This window comes from Typopeltis vanoorti, chromosome 24, assembly GCF_054136105.1.
Source record: "Typopeltis vanoorti isolate ZY-2024b chromosome 24, IOZ_Tvanoo_1.0, whole genome shotgun sequence".
Lineage (NCBI taxonomy): Eukaryota > Metazoa > Arthropoda > Arachnida > Uropygi > Thelyphonidae > Typopeltis > Typopeltis vanoorti.
In genome coordinates, this window is record NC_143572.1 from 57,640,302 (window position 1) to 57,651,081 (window position 10,780).

The window sequence follows — 10,780 nt, forward strand, 5'->3', positions numbered from 1 at the left end:
GTGCTTATCGTGTTTACTCCGTCTCTTTAAATATTTCGATATTACAATTAAAGGATTTAATTGCAATCTCCAAAAAAGCCATTCCTTTAATTACAATTAAAGGAATGGATTTTATTTTAAAGTAATTTTGAATAATACTAAACTGCATAATTTTATCGATAATAAAAATATTTTTTTTTATATTTAATATTTTTTGTATATTTAATATTTTTTTAAATTTTTACTATAATTTTGATATTTTATCCATACACGTATACACTGTACTTACAGTGTGAATGTAATTTCGAAAGTTGCAGCACCCCCACGATTTCAAGCCACGAGCAGCCACTGCTAAGGAGATCATTGTTTATGTAATTGATTATGAAAAATCTTGTAGCTTGGGATACATGCTGTGGACATTGAAAGGTTTGTCGAATGAAAAAGACAAATGGAACCGATATAAGCAATATTATGGAGAGAATTCAAGGTTAATGATAGAAGGCCATGAATAGAACAACCTTGAACGAAAATACAGAGTCCTGGGAAACTGTAGCTTAGTGAAGAATTTTGAAGAAAGAAAGCCATTTACCAAGGCAAGCAGTTAACGATCACAGAGCAAATAAGCAATCCAGATTCAAAGAACGGATTAGAGACCTTACGATTACAATTTGATGAATACTTCTTTCTACCAAGCATTGGGAATATCTAGAACAATCAAACAGGATTCCTGAAACACCTTTCCAAAGCTTTGTCCATAGATGGCTGATGTTGGAAAGGAGATTTGCTGAGGACGAGACAGCCAGAATTCATATTGGTAGTCAGTAAATAATTGCTAAGCCTCTGGATGAAGAAGCAGTTGATTGTTGATCACTTTCTCCATTATGTTCGATGGAAGAATCGAGTGTAATGGGAGAACAGTTTGATAACTAGCTTTTATCTCTTTTGGGATTGGTGGATTCAGGCTTATTTACGTGTTAAAGGGAATATGCTAGACTTACAGTTTAAGTATAAGTTGAGACGAGCACGCACGCACACACACACACACACACACACACACACACACACACACACACACACACACACACACACACACACACACACACACACACACACACACACACACACACACACACACACACACACACACACACACACACACCAGCGCGCGCGCAAAGTTGCATGAACAATGGGAGGAGATACAATAACACAAGATTTCAAGATTTGTTGGCATCTAAGCTATACAGGATTCTTCTGATGCCTTTCTGACAAAAAAAAAGTAAAAAGAAAACTAAAGTAGGCATTCATACGGTGTGCAGTTCTTGGAATTACTAGGTGAAATTTGCATTTGGTGTTTGAGAAGGAGACAAATTTGTTTTACTCGACCATTTCATAGTCAGATTTGGATTGTTTTATGGCTGTTTTGTAGTCGCTGTGTGAGTGTGCCTTGTAGGCTGAAAAGGATTCTGGAGAGTTGAGCTTTAAAGCCACCTGCATACACACCATGTTGACAAAAGTGTTTGGACACCTTACACGCTATGCAAATTTCGGATAATTCCAAATGCAAATATTCAGGGAGTATCTGCGTAAGTCTGATAATGAAAGGTGAGATGTGCGCAATGTTTTGAAATGTACTCGATGTCAAGATGTCAAGTTCAGCTGCACTGACAGACTTCCAAAGTGGGATGGCAGTTAGATATCACATCAGTGGTCTTTCTGTCTGTGATATTGCTACCGGTCTCAGTATACCGAAATCCACCGTTGCTATGTCATTCGTAGAGGAAAAGTTAATAGTGCTACCACAGCAAAAAAACACCCTGGGAAGCAACCGACACTTACGGACAGAGATCCACGAGCTCTCTCACGGAATGTTCGAGCATCCCTCATGTCATCAGCAGCGGACCTCGCAGTCAACCTGGAAATTGCTGCAGGGACCTCTGTCAACAATAGAACTGTCCGCAAAGAGTTTCATGCCTTAGGTCACCACGGCAGAGCTGCTATGAACAAGCCAAACATCGTTACCCTGAAAGCCAAACGACTTTCCGACTGGTGCCATATTGTACTGGTGTCTTTTATACCGTTTCTGGACTGTAGAGGATTGGAAAAGAGTTCTGTAACGCAAAAAATCACACTTCCAAATGTTTCACTCTGATGTTCGTTTCGGGATATGTAGTAACCCTGGGAACGTTTTTGGCAGGACTGAATGATCCCAACTGTCAAGTATGGCGGGGGCTTGGCGTTTCAGTTGGATGGGATTTGGTTCATTAGTGGACGTGCTCAAAATCATGAGGGAAAGTTAACTGATATCTTAATGGGTAAGGTGCATCGTGCTATATAACGTGTCACATTTTTGTAGGTGGTATAAATTGGAGGAACATGATGCTCCCAAGTCGGTTCAACTATGCCCAAGTGAAATGGCTGTGGGAAGAGAACTGATGGAGTTAGAAAGAGGTGTTGTGATATGATGTCATGTTTCACGTCGATCTATTCAGCAAATTTTTAAACAATTGGACCGTCGCAGGTCAAGAATTACTAATACCCTACTGAGATGCAACCGCAGGGAGTCATCTGCAAGTGCTACCTGCAGTGGATGACTCACCACACTTATTGATTGTGACCGTAGGGTGCTACGAAGGATGATATGCAAAAGCTTCCATTCCTCGGCCGACATATTGAATGAGGAGTTTGCAGCATGGACAGAAACATGAATTTCCATAAAATATTCAAAACCGAGCCTCACAACAGGAATTACATGGCAGGTTCACAATATGCAAGCTCTTCATTGCCCGAACCAAAATGCAGCTTTGTCTTCAGTGGTGCAAAGAGCGTGTGCAATGGAACTTGGGGCTTGGAAAGATGTGTTATGGAGTGAGGAATTACGCTACACCTTCTACCGAGCAGATGGATGAATGTGGGTATGGCAGATGCTTGGTGAATGAGTCTTCCTGCAGTGTTTAACTCCAGCTAAAAAATTCGGAGGTCTTGGTGTGATGGTATGGTCCTGTAGTTTCTTGTACGGCCTAAGACCATTGTTTGTGGTGCCACAAAATTAAACTTGCAAAAGTATCTGAACATTTCTGGACAATACAATGCTTCCTAATTCGTGGCAAACTCACCATTGTTTCTTTATTTCATGACAATGGACCATATCACAAGGCTGCTACTGTAACTGCATGGTCTGTGGATATGAGCATCACTACACTTGACAAAACTCTACGGAGCCCAAATCTCAACCCTGTTGATCATCTGTGGGGTGAACTGGAGTGTCTGGTGAGGTCAAGGGACATCCACCCCACAACATTTCAGGATCTCATTACATGCCCACAGGAAGAATGGTCAAAATTCCCATCGAGAAAAGAGTGCCCCGTAAGTCCTACATCTTATTAAGGTGGGCACCGTGGCTATTGGTTCCTCACAATATGGTGTTCGTTGACTTCTTTCCAAGCAGTGTATACGTCCCAATGCCACTCGAATTATGACATTGAGTTCTTACGTTCTTATTTCCTATTCCATATTAATGTTATTTTATAGGATTATTTCCATGAGTCTGATACATTAAAATATTTTCATACAAAAACATCACCGAATACTCTATTTTTTTGCATGAAATCCTTCGTGGTCTTCATTTTGACTCTGGCTAACCAATTGTAACAATTTAACTTTTGAAAATTTCAAATAATTTATTTTGCTTACCAGTGTGCTTTCAATGAAGAGCTTAATAATCTTCATGCATTTCATTCATAAGATTGTTATTACAGGTTGCAATGTTATTTCCATCGACAATCTCAGGTGTGCTGCAATGTTGTTGGCGTGTGTTGATCCCTTTCGTCATATATATATATATATATATATATGAAATTTCACTTATTTTAATAGGTTTAAAATCATCTTATTATGGCATTGCAGATGCTAACTCAAGAAATAAAGGACAGCCATTAAAAACATATAAAATTATTAATTTCAGCATAAAACGTCTGTGAGGACATTAAACTAAGTGTGTGCATGTAACGTCCAGATACCTGTAGCCTTCTAACTTTGCAATCGGCCTATTGTTACTACTGAAACCAGCATATCGGTATTAGTGAAACAAATGGAAATATTTCATTATACAGACAATCCTACATTACGCATTCTTTTAACACGTTTCCTATAAACTGAGTACTTATAATGCGTATCGACAAAGAAAGAAATTTCAAGTAAATTCCCTTGTCCATCAAATGAATACATTCGTTTGCATAGTAAAGAGAAAAGTAATAAATAGAAACAACGCCTGTACGTTTCTATTATTAGCCATACTGGGAGAATGAAAAATGTAAAAGATGGAGCAGTTTGTCGTGGTGATGTGCGAACAGCGGAACATGGTTGAAGATCATGGAAAAGAGTAGAGAAGCTTGTATAAGTGATATGAAAAATAAGAGAAAGCGGAGAAATGGATTAATAAGTCATATGACCTATTTCGGGATGATTTTGGAAAAGAAATATTGAAGAGAAAGTTGGTACTTCCCAGATGAAATGGTTTGGATGTGCCAAAATAATGGATCCTTCAAGAATATCGAGAGAAGAGTATAATATGAAGAGAGGATTTGAAAGTTCGAATTTTTATATCGAATATGAAAAGAATCGATTTGGATGTGTTTTACGTAAAGATAGTCTGTGAAGGGTATAAAAGAGATGGAAAAAATTCATATTCGCTTCCTAAAATTTATGTTTGAATATTGGACTGATGATGAAGCACTTCACTAAACCGTTAAAGGTATTAATTCAACGTACCAGATCATATGCATTACGTAGTCTTTAATTCAATTTTAAAAGATTCACAAGTTGAATGATCTCATTTGCAATTGAAAGGATCGTATGGGAAGTCAGCTCGCTTTCAGCCATCTTGATAATGTGAAAGAAGGTTTTTCGGTTTTGAAGATGTCCTTTGTTTTGAAAAGAATCCGTTCAAATTCCATCTAGGACTTAAGGAACGTTTATAATGACTTTTAACTTATGGTTAATATGATTTTAGTGAATGATTGTTCCCGTAAAATATTCAAAATACAGAAAGAGAAAACTTCGCTGTTAATACACATATTAAATGGGTTTCGTAGCCTTATTTGCTTGGATAATAATCTTTATTAAATGAAACGAAATTTCCATCTTAATCAACCAATCGCATCGCTATGCTTATCCAAATACCATTAAAACACTAGCTAATAAATTCAACGCATTTTTGCTAACTAGACATCCTTCACAGTTGAACTCAACCATCTTCGATTACAATACCAATTCACATAGCAACATACAAAATTCTCAAACTCCGCACCCATCCACAGGATAGGGATTATAATAACACGACTACACATGACGTGACACTAATTTATTATAAGTTAAGAAAATGTATATTTGGCAATTCTTAAAGAAAGAATGAAAAGCATAGTGGCTAAGAATTTTACGAATAATAAAAATAAAAAAAAAATTTAAGTAATTTTAATACCCCAAAAATTTTAGTTCATAAAAAATTATATATTTCATACTTATTGTTTTTATTTTAAAAACAAATCACGTGTTTGGATTTTAGAATTATTATCATATGTTCAATAGGAGGATTAGCAATTGAATGTTGAACTCATGTTTAATCACCATCTCTTAAACATGAAAAATATGTTCGATATGGTTGTCAATAAGATCACAGAACTGTTTGCAAGATTACAAATTTATCCGTATGGATGAGCGGACAATCATAACAAAGTATGATTGCCAATGCAAGCGGAATCTTGAACTAATGATTCTGTCAATAAAGATAAAGCAGAACTGTCTGCGATATGAGGATAGGTATCATGAAGTGGTACTTGGATTGGATTATTCGGAATTATGTAGAAGCAACAGAGCTATTACTTCAGTGTAATTATATCTGATAATTGTGTGTGTGTGTGTGTGTGTGTGTGTGTGTGTGTGTGTGTGTGTGTGTGTGTGTGTGTGTGTGTGTGTGTGTGTGTGTGTGTGTGTGTGTGTGTGTGTGTGTGTCTGTTCCAGAGAATAAACGTATGAGTACAAAAAAAAATCCCATCCGACGTACGAGACCCGTTAACTCGATTATTATTATTATTATAATCTGTTTAGAGTATAATATTCTCCAAAAATTAAGACAAAATATTAGGGAAATCAAGACTGGTTCTGTCTAGCTTCGTATTTTTGGCAGTCAATGCAAGAGGAGATCTACTTATATGAAGAGCACCCCAAAAAGCATTTTATTTCGAGTGCTTGGCAAGCAATTAGCCTATAGTAACATTTTCTGTATTCACAAAATATAATCATCTATACATTTCAATCACGTCTTCATAAAATGAAGTGATAAATATCTCGTGTCGTTATACACTGGTTTCCATAAACTGGGAACAAAGAGAACAATCACGATAATTCAAAAACCGTATGACGAATTTTTATGCAATTCGGGATAAAACAGTATGATATGTGAACGAAACACCACTACAGCACTTGCGAATAAATAGTTTAATTCAGTAACAAATGAGTATACATGAAGACATGGTCAAAACAAAGAAAAATGAGATTGTCAAAGTGCCTCAGTAAGGAATGTGGTCACCCCTTAGAGAAATACATCGCTCACAACGATGTTCCATACTGTTCATGTTGGTGTCCAGGAGCTCATTTCGCATTAACAGCCATTGTTCATGCAGAGCTCTCCTAATTCTCAAGGTTTTGGGGAGGGAGGATTGAGAACAGCAACCTAAAGCATCGCCGACATGCTCAGTAGGTTTCAGATCAGGAGACCTGACTAGCCACTCAATACGTGCGATAGTCTCTTCTCCAGGATGCTGGTCCATGAGCTTCGTTCGATGAGTACGAACATTATCATCTGGCAGGATAAATGTCTCCCTACACCCGCATACAGACGAACATGGGGGTCCAGAACCTCACTCTATAATTTGATACATTCATGGTTCGCCAGGTGGCAGAGGTCGGTACGTCCATCCAACGAGATGATTCCGAAACCTCCACCAAAAGTGCCATTTTCATGGATATTAGAGAGGTAATAACATAGCCCTGATTCTCTCAAGATCAGAGCATATCAGATCTCATCTGTAAACACTATCCACCAATCCCCGCTGGTCTTGGATTCAGTTAATGTAGAGCCCGGCCCATTTTAAATGAATACGTCACCAACACACTGAATCACGTGCTTTATACATATACATAAAATTTTAATGCACAAACTTCGTTTGCTTATACTTGGATAAAAGAGCAAACAACAATATAATTTATTGGCAGCCTTACTTTAATTTAAGTGTTATTGGTATTAGTAACAAATATAGACTTCTGATTTCTTATAATGTAGCGATCTGTAATAATTGTTTTCGATAAAAGAAAAAAAAACATTTTAGCAAAAAAAAAAACTTATTTTTACTTCAGTACAAAATCAGAAACTTTTAGCAAAGAATTCTACAAACGGGGCACTATGAAATACACGATATCTTTCTGGCAACGTGAATCAAAGCCAAATCGTCTCGTAATTAATAATTAGCCTTTGTTTTATAATTGCATCATGCATGTAACTTCCTTTCTGAGACTCTTTAACTCAAACATTTCTTTAATTCTCTTCATCCCTCGAGACCTGCCTTCTTTTAAATTAAAAATTAATCAGATAGTAAGTATGTCAACAGTTCCACACTGCACTAGTCTAGAAAATAAGACAAATGCATAAAAACAATACAGGAATATGTAAAATACATTTTAACTGAGAGGCCCGTATGGAAATGGTATTTGCATCGATAGCGCTAGGCCAATTGAAGAAGGACTTAATTTTGATTCTTGTAGATCTCTATAGAAACCTGTCTTTTCAGCCGTTTCCAGAGACAGTCGATCTCTGGAAACAATATATATTATTAATCAGGGTTAGTGACCAAGAGATGGCCGGAGTTGTCTGCTGTACTCTCTTTTCCGGATACCAATTAAAATCATTGATAGTATTGAGCCAAGTGTCTGTGAATGTTAGGATAAACAGACTCCCTACTCCCATTTTTGGAATGAAACGCTGTGGGGAGTAATCCTACCGTTGGCATGGAGGTTTGTGTGAGACCATCGTTCTCATTGGATGATGACTGAAGTTAAATGACCTAAATGTTTGACCTTTGGAGAATTCACCGGATTTTCTCCTCTCTGGTCTACCCATGGATTACGCACTGATATACGGTAGTCTTACGAGCTTTCAAGTGTGGGAATATCATAAAATAGATGTTGCATCCTTCCCCTCTTTTTAATGAACCTACAAATTATTTCCATTAGACGAAAATTGACTTTGACGAACACTCAACAAACCTTGGATTGAATGGACTTTTCCTTTGTTATCAGGCTTTCTTTTATGCGAGCATTACATTCATAAAAGATTGTAACCTCATCGAGTACTTAGTACCATGCGTGAAGTAAGATTGAATAATCCGGTTATTCTGCTCTGCAGACCAAAGTATGGAACTTCCAGCATCCGATCAGCAGGGCGAGTGTGTGTCACACCGAGAGATAAATTCTTTTCTCACTTATAGATATTCCCAAACATCCATGTCCTCACTTAGGGATTCAAACCCACAGACTGTTGATTGGAGAATAAGTACACTATCCACTCGGCTAATAACTCTAGTGGAAGGTTACGTCCAATAAATTTGAAGATGGACAGCATCCAACATGATGAGGATTTTCACTGAGACGACACGATACTCAAGTACAATGAGAAATAGCGAAAATTTGGGAAAAGGATATTTATTGGAGATAGATGGTCAGCGATTCGGGCAAGAAGGAATAAAAAAGGATAAGTTGGAAATCGAAAACGATGTGTATGTGTGTGTGAAGACTGGCTGTTTGCTGCACTCCTGGTGACATCACGCGACTGCGAATACCAGAGGAAATATATATGGTAAGTATATTTGAGTTATCATGATTACGGTGTGTTTTATCGTCGATGTTATTACAGTTGTTACTTCGATTACATCCCATTTTACTTAATGCAAACACGCGCCTCACGCTTTAGAAATCATTATCTTCAGATGTGTGAAAGAGAAATTATTCGAATGCTAAGAAATTTATTAACAATTATGAAAGAAATGCAGACTTACTTGATGTGATTAAATGTTTGAAGAAATATCTAACGTAAAAAGATAAAAACAGTCACCTCTACAAGTACAGAAATGAGACCGTGGCGATTCCAATATAGATAATCCAATCGAGTAGTTTGAGCTTCATACTTTGAATCTATTTTTCTCTTTCACTCTCTCCCTCCCTCGATGCGTGCGTGTGGCCTTTAGTAGTAGCCTCGAGTCGTATATCAATCAATTAGTGTAACACTACAGGAAATGAAACCCAATCAGATGATGACACTCTGAGATTTCTATTTCGTTCCCTCTCGAACTATACGCATTTAATGCATCAATCTGTGATTATCACCCTGATAAGTAGATGCATTAAAACCCTGATTTGATGCATCCGTCTCTGATAATCACAGATTAATGCATTAAACCGGAACTCAAGCTTAATATTTCTTAAAATTTTTAATATAAAAATTAATAAGTGAATATTTAATAAGTACCCTCCCTCGCTCACACACAAACTGAGGTGCTGAAAATGTTAGCAACAATCTGAACAAACTCTCTCGAAAAATGAAAGTGCTCTTATCGATCCTCTCTTATTCCAACTGCAGGTACTCGCCTCTTCAACAGGGAACTGTTCCCCGCAACTACTCACTCCCTCACGTTCTGTGTGAGACAAAAAAGTAAATATCATCCCTTTGATACCATCACAGAAACTCAACATCCACGGATGTCACCTTGTGCTTGCCTGCTTTCCATATAACAGAAAATATATTTCTTTGGCATTTTAACATTTTACGTTATACCCCCCCAAGGACTTTCCTAAGAGTGTATAGTCTTCATGTATTTATTATTATTATTACATAACACCTCCAGGGAGTTCAAAGACGCATCTACTTTACAATCCACCAACTACAGTGAACCTCTACTACCATCTACATCAACGCTCTCTACCGTCCATCATCCCTACTAGTATTTTCAGAGACAATTACGAGCATCCATGCCCACAGCTGGATTCAAACCAGCTTGGAGAGTGGATACGCTGACCCCTCGGCGAACCAGGACCGGCATTGATTATACAAAATGGTTTCTTTGGGATTTCTTGATCAAATGTCTGTAGTACACATTCGGTCTAATTTTGCGTTGGTGTGTCGCTTTCTATCGTTGTCTTGAGACACCATCGTCAAAGTAACATAAAAACCAATGTCTTTGTCTTGAACCGATGCTTTTCATGATTAAGCACTTCATTCTCATGGTCCTTATTACTATAAACTGTGCCATTCTTATCAACCGCCTCCTCAAAACAGGAATATTACGCTGCAACCGTGTCGGTGCAGGTTTTCTCCTTACGTCACCACACTCTGTGTTCCAAATAATGAACCATTCCCAATGAGGTACACTCGCTAAGTTCCAACTGATCTCAGTCAGTGTGAGTGTAAATGCTCATCAAATCATTGTTAAGAGTTGTTTCGATTTTTCAGTCTCGTTAATTGAAACTATTGCCAAGAATTTTGTCTTCTTATCCCTGTGTGTTTCGTCGTGTAGTATGTGTGTGGGGGGGGGGGGTGGCGGACACCTTACTTACCAAAACCCCGAAGTAATAGGATTTTTCTTCAAATATTGGTTCTGTTCTCTTTTGTACTCACACGTGGACACACAGCGTGGTCTTGTTTCATATCGTGACCTAACAACCCTCCTCCACCAATAAGCACTTGGATAAACTTGCT